A 9701-nucleotide genomic window follows, 5' to 3' on the forward strand; every position below is an offset into this window, starting at 1 on the left:
TAGTAGTACAAACACATGAACAGGGATCTTACAGGAACATCAAGATGCGTTTTCAAGTCAGACATTGTTTTAATGCACATACGTGTGTTGATCTTGCCGTGGCTAGCTTGCTTGCCTGTTAGCTGCTACAACTAGTGCTAGCTGCTAGCTGTGTAGCTGCTATGATAAATGTGTTCAGCCGTCTTTTGAGAAAAATGAAAGCAGCAGTTCCGTGGCATTTGTAGCTCATGCATTTGTGTGTGATCGATTGGTGTTGGGTGAGTAGAGGCTTGGCAGTGTCAAGTCTTTGTGCTAGTTCCGGTACGATAGGCAGCCTCATCCACGCTTTCCTTGCTCCCCGCCGCCGACAACAAGCCCCGGAGCGGCGGGGGGTGAATGGGTGTCCTCCATGCCTTTGCGGCGGACAAATTGTAATTTATGGCCCCTCAAAAATGTATTGGCACGTGTAGGTTATGACCATATTAATATTATAACGATCCATATTAACATGGCCGGAATTCTCCTTGAACTGGTTGGTAGCCAGCATGTCTTTCTTTGTATATCTACATGCTTTAGCTTGAGCTTCTTGAATATTATATAATACATTAGGCTTTGCTGTAGCAAGGGCGGAAGTGCTCTAAGATGAACTTGGTGTGCTTCAGCCTTTCTCACCGTCGCCCTGGACAATTCCATGGATGGAGCAGCTACCTAAGATATTTACTGTGTCAATCTTGGTTTACTCGGTTGTTCTTTATAGGAATAGTTTATACTTGGAAATACGTTCAATATGGTGAATGGAACTCCTATCACCTCTGTCCACATCTTACATGTAGGCTAAGCTACTGCTGTGTTGGGGCATGTTCGTGTCCACTCAGGCGCAGAACCCCCCATCTTGTGATTATTGTTTTAAGACCAAGCCTTTGGTGTCCACTGGGTGGGACATCCCGCAGTCTGGTGAAGCAAGCCTGGCGCCCCGCTCTTCCACATCCGCCAGAGCCACCAAAGCCACACGGGCTGTTGAGTCAGCTTTGTTTAACTTGTTTGTTTGAATGTGCGTAAACTGACGCTTTAGAGTGACGATTGATACTTTTTCCCCCTCTTGGTTTGTCACTGACCCAGGTGGGCCCCACTGCTCCTCTCTGAACACCAATGATGTTGTTTGTGCTAAAGTCGCCTAATTCCCTGTTCCTGTGGAAAGGAAAGGGAACCACTTCAGAAGAGGTGGCTGCAGCTAAGTATGTTGCCCGGCCTGCTTGGAGGACTGTCACTGAGGTGGAGGAGACCAAGGCAGCCAGGATGCGGAAAAAAACATTGATTTTAAGCACGATACACAGTTGAAAAATTTTCATGTAAAAAGTTTTTCCTCGTGTTAGCTGGTTTCTGGGCGGCACTGGAGGGAAGAAGACTACCAGACCTCTGTACTCTGCAGAAACAGTCCAGGGCTCCACACTGTTGGCTGTTCAAACAAGACTGCAGGCTTATAGTGAGTATCCAGTTTCTTTTCATTCAGGAGTTTGTTGTTTTATTTCAATTTTTGATACAGCCACTTTGTAAACTTGACGTATCATTTTAGCGAGGAATTGCTGGGAGTTCACACCATTGGATCTGGCACCTGATGATGTCAGATACTGGATACTGGGATCAGGTATGCCGCCTTTTTTTAATGAAACATTTAGTGTTTGTTCTCATATATAGCTGCCATATCCCTAAATCCTTTGCATTATTTCTCTCACCAGATCTTGTTGGGTTGGAAAGAACCAAGGAACAGAGAAAAGGATCACTCAAGATTGGTAAGAAAACAGAACTATTAAAGATGAGAGAAATTGCAGAAGACCTTTGTTCACAGATGTATCCTGTTTTTCTTTCAGCCAAGACTATTGAATCAGACCCTTCTGGCCGTCGTGGTATCCCCTAAGCACATATAACCAGGGGGATGAGCCACTCTCCTTCACCGGCTGTTTCCATGCCTGGGACCCAATAGTGTGAAAGTTAGTGCCTGAAGACGGATCAAAAGAATTATTGAAAAGCAACAAAGCAGTAGCATCTGCAAGAACCGGCAAAGATTCAATACTTGTCATTTATCATTGGTCTCAAAGAAAGAATATAACCGTAAGATAGGGTGATCTTGGATTTCTGTGTGGGTGGAAGCAGCTTGGGATGCATTAAGATTTCACATCTCTTTTTGCAATGATGTACTAGTCAACGAATCTGTTTTTCACACTACAGTATCTAAAATAGATTCAAACCTTTGCAGCGTTTATTATTCTTTCTTAAATGAAAGACACTTTACGATCCAGTGAATAACCATGATGCATCATTTCTCCCAGTCTAGTGTGGCCTTATTGTCATGGACGAGGTTGTGAAATTTAGACGTTACAAATGTATTCTGTTGTGACAAAACAATGTATATTTTTAGTAACCTTTCCCTTTTTACAGTCTAGTTTGCAAAGAAAAATTAGATTGAGAAATTCTGAATTTGAATAAAAAGATGACCTGTTTTGAAGATTGTCCTTTTTATTGGATTTCTTTGTTCAAACAGAACATGTGTCTTTTCTGACGCTTTTTTTCTATAGCAATAAAGTGACAGTAATACTATGTGTTGGTAGGTACATGGCTGCAAAAAGTGTGAAGACACTTTAGGAGTAATAGTGCTTTTGGAGACAAATAACTCAAAGTTAGGATCTTACAGTTATTTGGTAATCATAAGAATATATACATTAACAAGGCATTTATCCTATTTCATCTTAACTATATTTACCCAAAAACAAATTATATACCTTAGCAGTGCTGTGCAAACTCAGTAAACTGTTTTGAGAACAATGTTAACACACATTGAAACTGCATTCTGATAATAGCCCCAATGGGAAATAGTCCCAATGTTGGATTATCGAGCAACGGAACATAGTTTCTGGAAAGATGTTACAGTTGAGTTGAAACATAATTTTTCCAATAATTTGAACATCATAAAAAAATGGATTTACTTCTATGTGGAGATCCAACAGTTGGCCGTATGTGACAAGGACTCCATCAAAGCCTGTGTGAACAGCCTGCCTGAACCAGGGTGGATAGTCTTAGTAAGCCCACACCATTTGGTTCAATGCAGTCAGAATGATTTTTAATTCTGGAACTGCAACTACTCACAAGTGTGGTTCTGCAATCATGCATATTTCCCAATACATAACAATTGTACTATACAGCTTTGATAAATATTCTTGCCACGCTTGACTTCATCTCACAGTAAGTAATGTTGGAATGGCCTATTGGATAATGGCCGTCTATTAACTTCTGCAGTAAGAGTAATCCTACCTGACATGAAAAAGGGGTAATATTGTGATCATTAGCAGTGTCATGGGCATTAGGGTGAGGACAGTTACCTCTGCTTATCATAAGAGCAGTTGTTTATGGTTACAAAACACTCTTGGTGTCTAGGGCGGCTGTGGCTCAGGGTAAGAGGTGTTCTCCCAATTCGAAGGTAGGTGGTTAGTAGCCCACCCTGCAGTCATTGTCGAAGTGTCCTTGGGCAAGACACTGAACCCCGAGTGCCCCGGTTCTGTGCATCGGAGTGGAATGTGTATGATGTTCTGATGAGCAGAGGCCACCTGTACGGCAGCCCCGCCACAGTGATGATTGTGTGAATGGTGAAGTTACCTGTAGATGTAAAAGCGCTTTGCTATATAAATACAGCACATTTACATCTTGTTAGTTTTCAGTAATTTTATTCATTGATGTAATAGCACATCCAAGTTTGCTGTGGAAGGCTTTTGCGAAAGCTTAGCAATACAAGCCCGAGGTTTCATCTCAAGTAAGATACTGTGTATATGCTGCGTTGGAACATTCCTGACTACTGCACACTCATTTTATTTTGTACTGTTTCTCAGTGTGCATTCAAATTGTGCTCACAAAGCTGGATTACTCAGGCAAACAACAATCCCCTTCAGAACTAACTTGAAAACGCCTGCAAACCAGCCTTTTCTATGCACACCCATATTGCGTAACCAGACCGCATTGTCTTTCCACTGAGAGCAAAACATGCCGCCACAGAACATCAACAAATCAAAACAAAACAACACACCCTAATCTGGGGCAGTCCTAACACACCACATTCAGTAACCAAATTTTCATAACAACTCTATGGGTGGAGACCAAAACAATTAAAGTTTTTAAGGAAACAGTTATGAGATAATAATAACAGGCTCGCTTTACATTATCTCGCTATACCAAAGCTTATAAGAGGTCTACTCATAAGGGTACTTGGCCGGATGGTTTACTTTACCTCTGATGAGCAGGACTCTCTGGAGGAAGCGGTCACACTGATGAGCTAACAATGGAGTAATTAAAGCTCTTTAACTCTTTCCCGTTAGAGTTCGTAGCACAAAAATATTGATTAAAAAACTATTTGTTTAAAAACCGTCAGCCCTGCTTATAATTAGAGCTCCATAGCAACGATCCGTTATACATAGTAATGGTCTGTTATAAGAATGGCAGATTGCAGAATGAAGTGATGACCAATAAAATAAAATTATTCATCAAGCCTGTGCAGTAATGTTTTTGGAACACTAGATGTAAAGTTGTTTAGCTTCAAATTATATTGCTTTCAAGTGCCTGATTAACCCAAGTAAAGACCACATTACCAAGTCCCAGTCACATGTATGCTACACATCAAAGTTTTCTTGTGCTCCAACCGTGCTGTATTGGCCGATCTTAATTATCATGATAACATATTATCTATTCATCACTTATAAACAGTGTGCAAATACATAGATTTATGGCAATGATAATCCTAATGTTTCCCACGAATCTGATTTGCGATGGTAGCTGCCCTGGATGGGGGGTCCACCGCGGAAAAGGTGCAAATTCTACATTAATTGTACTGCAAACATTTTTGGCAACTTGTATAAAAGCTTAAATAGACAATCTGCCCACAGTCTCACCCCCAAGGCTATCAATCCTCAAGGCACGGTGCAGGGGCAGTTACCGCACACAATCTTTCAATAAAAAACAAACATAAATTCGCCTCTTTGACAAAACAAAGATACCAGTTGTAACTCTGTTCAACAGCCAGATGCTGTTCACCTCTTTGGTGACCCTACATCCAGACAAAAAAGAAATTAATGTTACTGTATATGTTTTAACTTGTTGAAACCCTTGAACATGAACAACATTGAAACAAAATGTTTGCAACTTATCCAATTACCCTAGAAGGGATGTTTTGTGGTCTCTTACGCATAAGTCGTTACTAACTAGAGGAATGTTATGTATACAGCATGGTAACCTCGACAACGCAGCTGATATCAATGTATAAGTTATATCCTTACTAGCTAACGTTAGGCGTCTTACATACTAATAACTTGCTAATAACTTTGAATTTCTTTGATATTAAAAATGTATTAAGAAGATAATACATAACCTTATCTGGAATGCATCCATGTTGGGGAAACTGAGGGGTTCACAGAGCTGCCAACTGTTCCGAAAACCTTGGAGTGAGATTGTGGCACTTTCTGGAAAGTTTTGTGCAAGAAATAGAGAAATCAGTCTACATGATATGTGCAAACTGTCGGGTTAAGAGCCTTAACATTGTTTTAGCATCAACAAGTATTAGGGCATTTAGCATTTACATTAATGTTATCAGTCATCACTTGATTACACATTGTATTACCTTCTAATAAAGTGACCCAACAATGTGCCAAACAATGAACCACATGAAGAGAACGTACATATGTCAGTAGCAACTGTTGAGAAGATTTGGGCGATGGTGAACAGGTCCAACGCACAAAATTTCCTTCTCCCTTCTCTCTTTACTAACTATTCAATTCAATTCAATCATTTTATTTATAGTATCAATCATAACAAGAGTTATCTCAAGACACTTTACAGATAGACCACACTCCAGAATTTACAAGGACCCAACAGTTCTAGTAGTTTCCTCCAGAGCAAGCAACAGTGCGACAGTGGCGAGGAAAAACTTCTTTTAGGCAGAAACCTCGGTCAGACCCAGCTCTTGGTAGGCGGTTGTCTGAGCGGCCGGTTGGGGTTAGAATGGAAGTGGCAATAAAATAGAAAAAAAATTAGTAGTTTGTAGAAGTTCTTTGTAGTTCATGGCATAGCAGGAGCTGTGCGGCCATTACAAGGCACAGCAGGACGTAGCAGACGTAGCAGGACGTTGCAGACGTTGCAGGAGCGTAGCAGGACTGCAGGACGTAGCAGGACGTTGCAGACGTAGCAGGGCACGCAGGGCACCGCAGTGTAGCAGTTGAACATGGCATCACGAACGTGTAGCGGGACCATGGCGACAGCTGCTACCCTATTTGCGAGCCTCTCTGATCCGGGAACATGCTGGTGAAAAAAACATAAACTCCGGGGAGTAACTCCCAGAATAGTGTAGTAACACGCATTTCTGGGACATGGATGCACATAAATGAAAAGATAGAAGATAAGAGGAGAAGACTCAGTGTATCAAAGGATGTCCCCAGTCTGTCTAAACTATTACAGCAAACCAAGAGAGACGAGGTAAAGAGAGCTCCAGCCCGGCCGGCCAGAACCTCTCCCCAACCGGATCGGGCTGTATGCCAGTCTCCCTTTAGTTCATTTAATTCTTGTATTATGTTAGATAAATCTCTGAAATCTGACAAACACACACACAATGTTCAGTGTAGGGACCAGGGACCCAAAGTTAAATTATTGTTGGTCTACCAGAAGATCAACTAGGACCACTGATATTCTAAGAATGAGAACCACTGATTTCCATAAATTCTTTCCTTTTAACTAAATAAATAGAAATACAATTTTTTGGACACCAGGGGACCGTGGCCAACACCTTTTGAACGCAGTGAGGGAAATGTAGTCTTCAATCAAGGCCTTCCCCACCACCAAGGTCCAACAAAATAGGACAAAAGACACAAACATCTGGACCAGTCAGCTGGCCAAGCAACTCAATGCATTTGTTTGTTTCCATATTTGTGTGAGGTATAAATATTTTGAGTATTACACAGTGTGTTTTTCTGCTATAACTATGTCTACATCAATTTAGCTGGAAACAATTGAAAATATCAAAAAAATAAGGCCCTCAGTTTGTTGGGGAAGTAAATCTCTTTAAATGTGCACTGGCACTTATTTAGTGAATCATACATTAATCATTTGAATTAATTTAAAACCCCTGGACTTACATTTAGCTCAGATGTGTTTCATCAGATTTCTGCTCATGTTTCAACTTTGTGCACATTCAGAATATACTCCTCCATCTCTGTTGTCCAATTGGAGAGTATAATAGCCTGCAGTGCACGTCATTGCTCCGTGATATGGAGACTAGGGTCGATCTATGAGTAAACTCATCTTTCAGAAATTTGACTGACACTCAGCGTGAGAAATCGGGTGCTGGTGCGTGAAACCAGTCAAATGCGTGTGTCTCACGGCCAGTGCGTGAGAGTTGGCAGCCCTGTACTGCTTATGTATGATAAGTTAAACAAAAGTTACACCACTCAGCTGATATAAAAGTTTGGTTTTATTCCTTCACAGTAGGATTTATCACAGCAAGTCAGGATTCACTACCGCAAAAAACACAACCGTGTTTCTTCTGTATCCACAGCCTCGACTACCGCCTAAAACTGTTAACATATATTCCAGTATTTGTAACAAATCACTGCACATGCAAGCCCCCTAATGGCAGGGGAAGAAATGCATAACTTATAATAAAACTACATGTTTCAATGCATTACTAAACGAATTTAGATAAATTATGTTTATGTAAACCAACAACATATTTAAATAGGGTATTTCCAGGTGCACATTCCTCCCCACAAAATAAAAGTATCCTTAACATTAGCACAATCTTCTTGTGCCACATGGCAAATGAAAAATCAATATTTATGGCAAAATCTTTCTTCTGAAAGTAAGAAACAAGTTAATATATAAGTGGTTCCACAGGTGTGACCCTTTCATCACTATTGTCCATCTGAGTAATCACATTCCACTCTTAAATGACCCGTTAGCGTTTTAAACTTCTATAGTTTACCTCTAAGCAGTTGCAACAATAGTGCAATTATAGTGTTTTCTTCTACACAAAACCATTTCAATTTCTTCTCCGGAGACTTCTCATTTTTATAGCTGAAAACATAACTTTACTGTTTAATTTCATGTCAACGTGATAACCAAATATTGGACTCTTATGTCACACCTAAACCAATACTTGCCTTCTAAATATTAACCACTTTATATCACCATCAGAAATTTAAATCAGTAAAGTATTAACAATCTAGGATCAGTCATTAACTGGACACAGCTGTTTTTTTTCCATTTGTCTTTTGTCTAGTACTTTTTCCTCAGGTGACACACTTAATGGCATAGGTACTCAGTTCACAAGCAGTTCTACTGTGTTCACTTTTTCTACTTCTCTTGTCTAGCCATACAGACACTTTTCACCAGTTGTCATCTTGCCAAAGGCGTTCAATGTAGTATGAGGATGGAGGTTTCTTTCTCCCCTCCAAATTACTCCTCAGTTTCATCCAGGCCTCACAGCACGAATAACTACTTCCACAATTTAAATTCAGGATAGCATTTCCTTAGCATTTACTTTCAATCTGATGTTCCAAGCTACTAAAGCTAGAGTGTCCTGTGGTTGACTCACCCACATGTCCATATATTTTGAAGTCTTTCTGAACGCCCTTGATGAGCATTGTAACTGTTGCTCATGGACTCTCTGCCTCCGCGTTGAGTCTCATCGTGCCCTGCTGTCTCCAGAACTTCTCCTTGCTCCAGCAACGCGGAAATGTATGCCGTTTCCTCGTGTTGTTCCGATGCGGGCTGTGGCAAGTGAGCTGCTCCCACGCCGTCCGCATACAGGACACTGCTGCTGCTGCTTCACTGCCGTCGGCCGCCCTCCGCGTCCCGTAGTCGTCACGGTTGTCCCGCAGGGTTTTGAGCAGGTCTTCAGTTGCAAAAGCCAGACATGCCTTTGTCCTCCTTGTGCACGGCGAATTTTACCTGTAATGTCTGCTAGGTCTTTACCCGCAATGTTACAGCTTTCAAAAACTCGGTGCAATTCTTTCACGGTTTATCCTCAACTTTTCTTCAATTTCCAAAAGCAAGTCTTCACGGTGTTCCGACTTCTTGCGGTTTGTGTTAGTGACTCGTGTCGTATACTTTTTTCTTAAAAAACAATAAAACGGCATGGTGTTCCTACGCCAAACTGTAATGTTAGCTCTGTAAGCGAAGCTACATCGTCCCTTGCTCATACCACCGGGTTTTACCGTGTTTCTCTTCGCTGCAAGTAATCCTCATCTTGATAGGAATCTCAGCGGTGCCTAGTCCAAAGATCCATGGAAGATATTCATCCAGTGGTTGAGTCCTTTTTCAAGAGGATGACATTGGAACAGCAGAGATTATGGGTGCAAGGTGCCTGCAGCTGAAACCGAACGAGAGCGCTCGAGAGTGCGTCTGGTGCCTACACGGTTGCTATAGGGTAAGCTGTAGGGGCGGAGCTTACATGAACGTCTTTTGATGTGACGTCAGGTTCGATAATGTTTTTCATTATGAATGAAATGACATCATGACATATTCCTATACACAGATTCAGACATTTGGGAAAATCCTTCTATACTTTGTTTCTCTACATCGGTTTACTTATCTGCTCATAAAGCGTCTGACAAACCCAACTTGTAAAACAAGACAAGACATTCAGAAAACGTACCTATCTATACAACACCATGACTGAAATGGAAAGTACCCAG

The sequence above is a fragment of the Etheostoma spectabile genome, chromosome 9 (assembly GCF_008692095.1).
Source record: "Etheostoma spectabile isolate EspeVRDwgs_2016 chromosome 9, UIUC_Espe_1.0, whole genome shotgun sequence".
Lineage (NCBI taxonomy): Eukaryota > Metazoa > Chordata > Actinopteri > Perciformes > Percidae > Etheostoma > Etheostoma spectabile.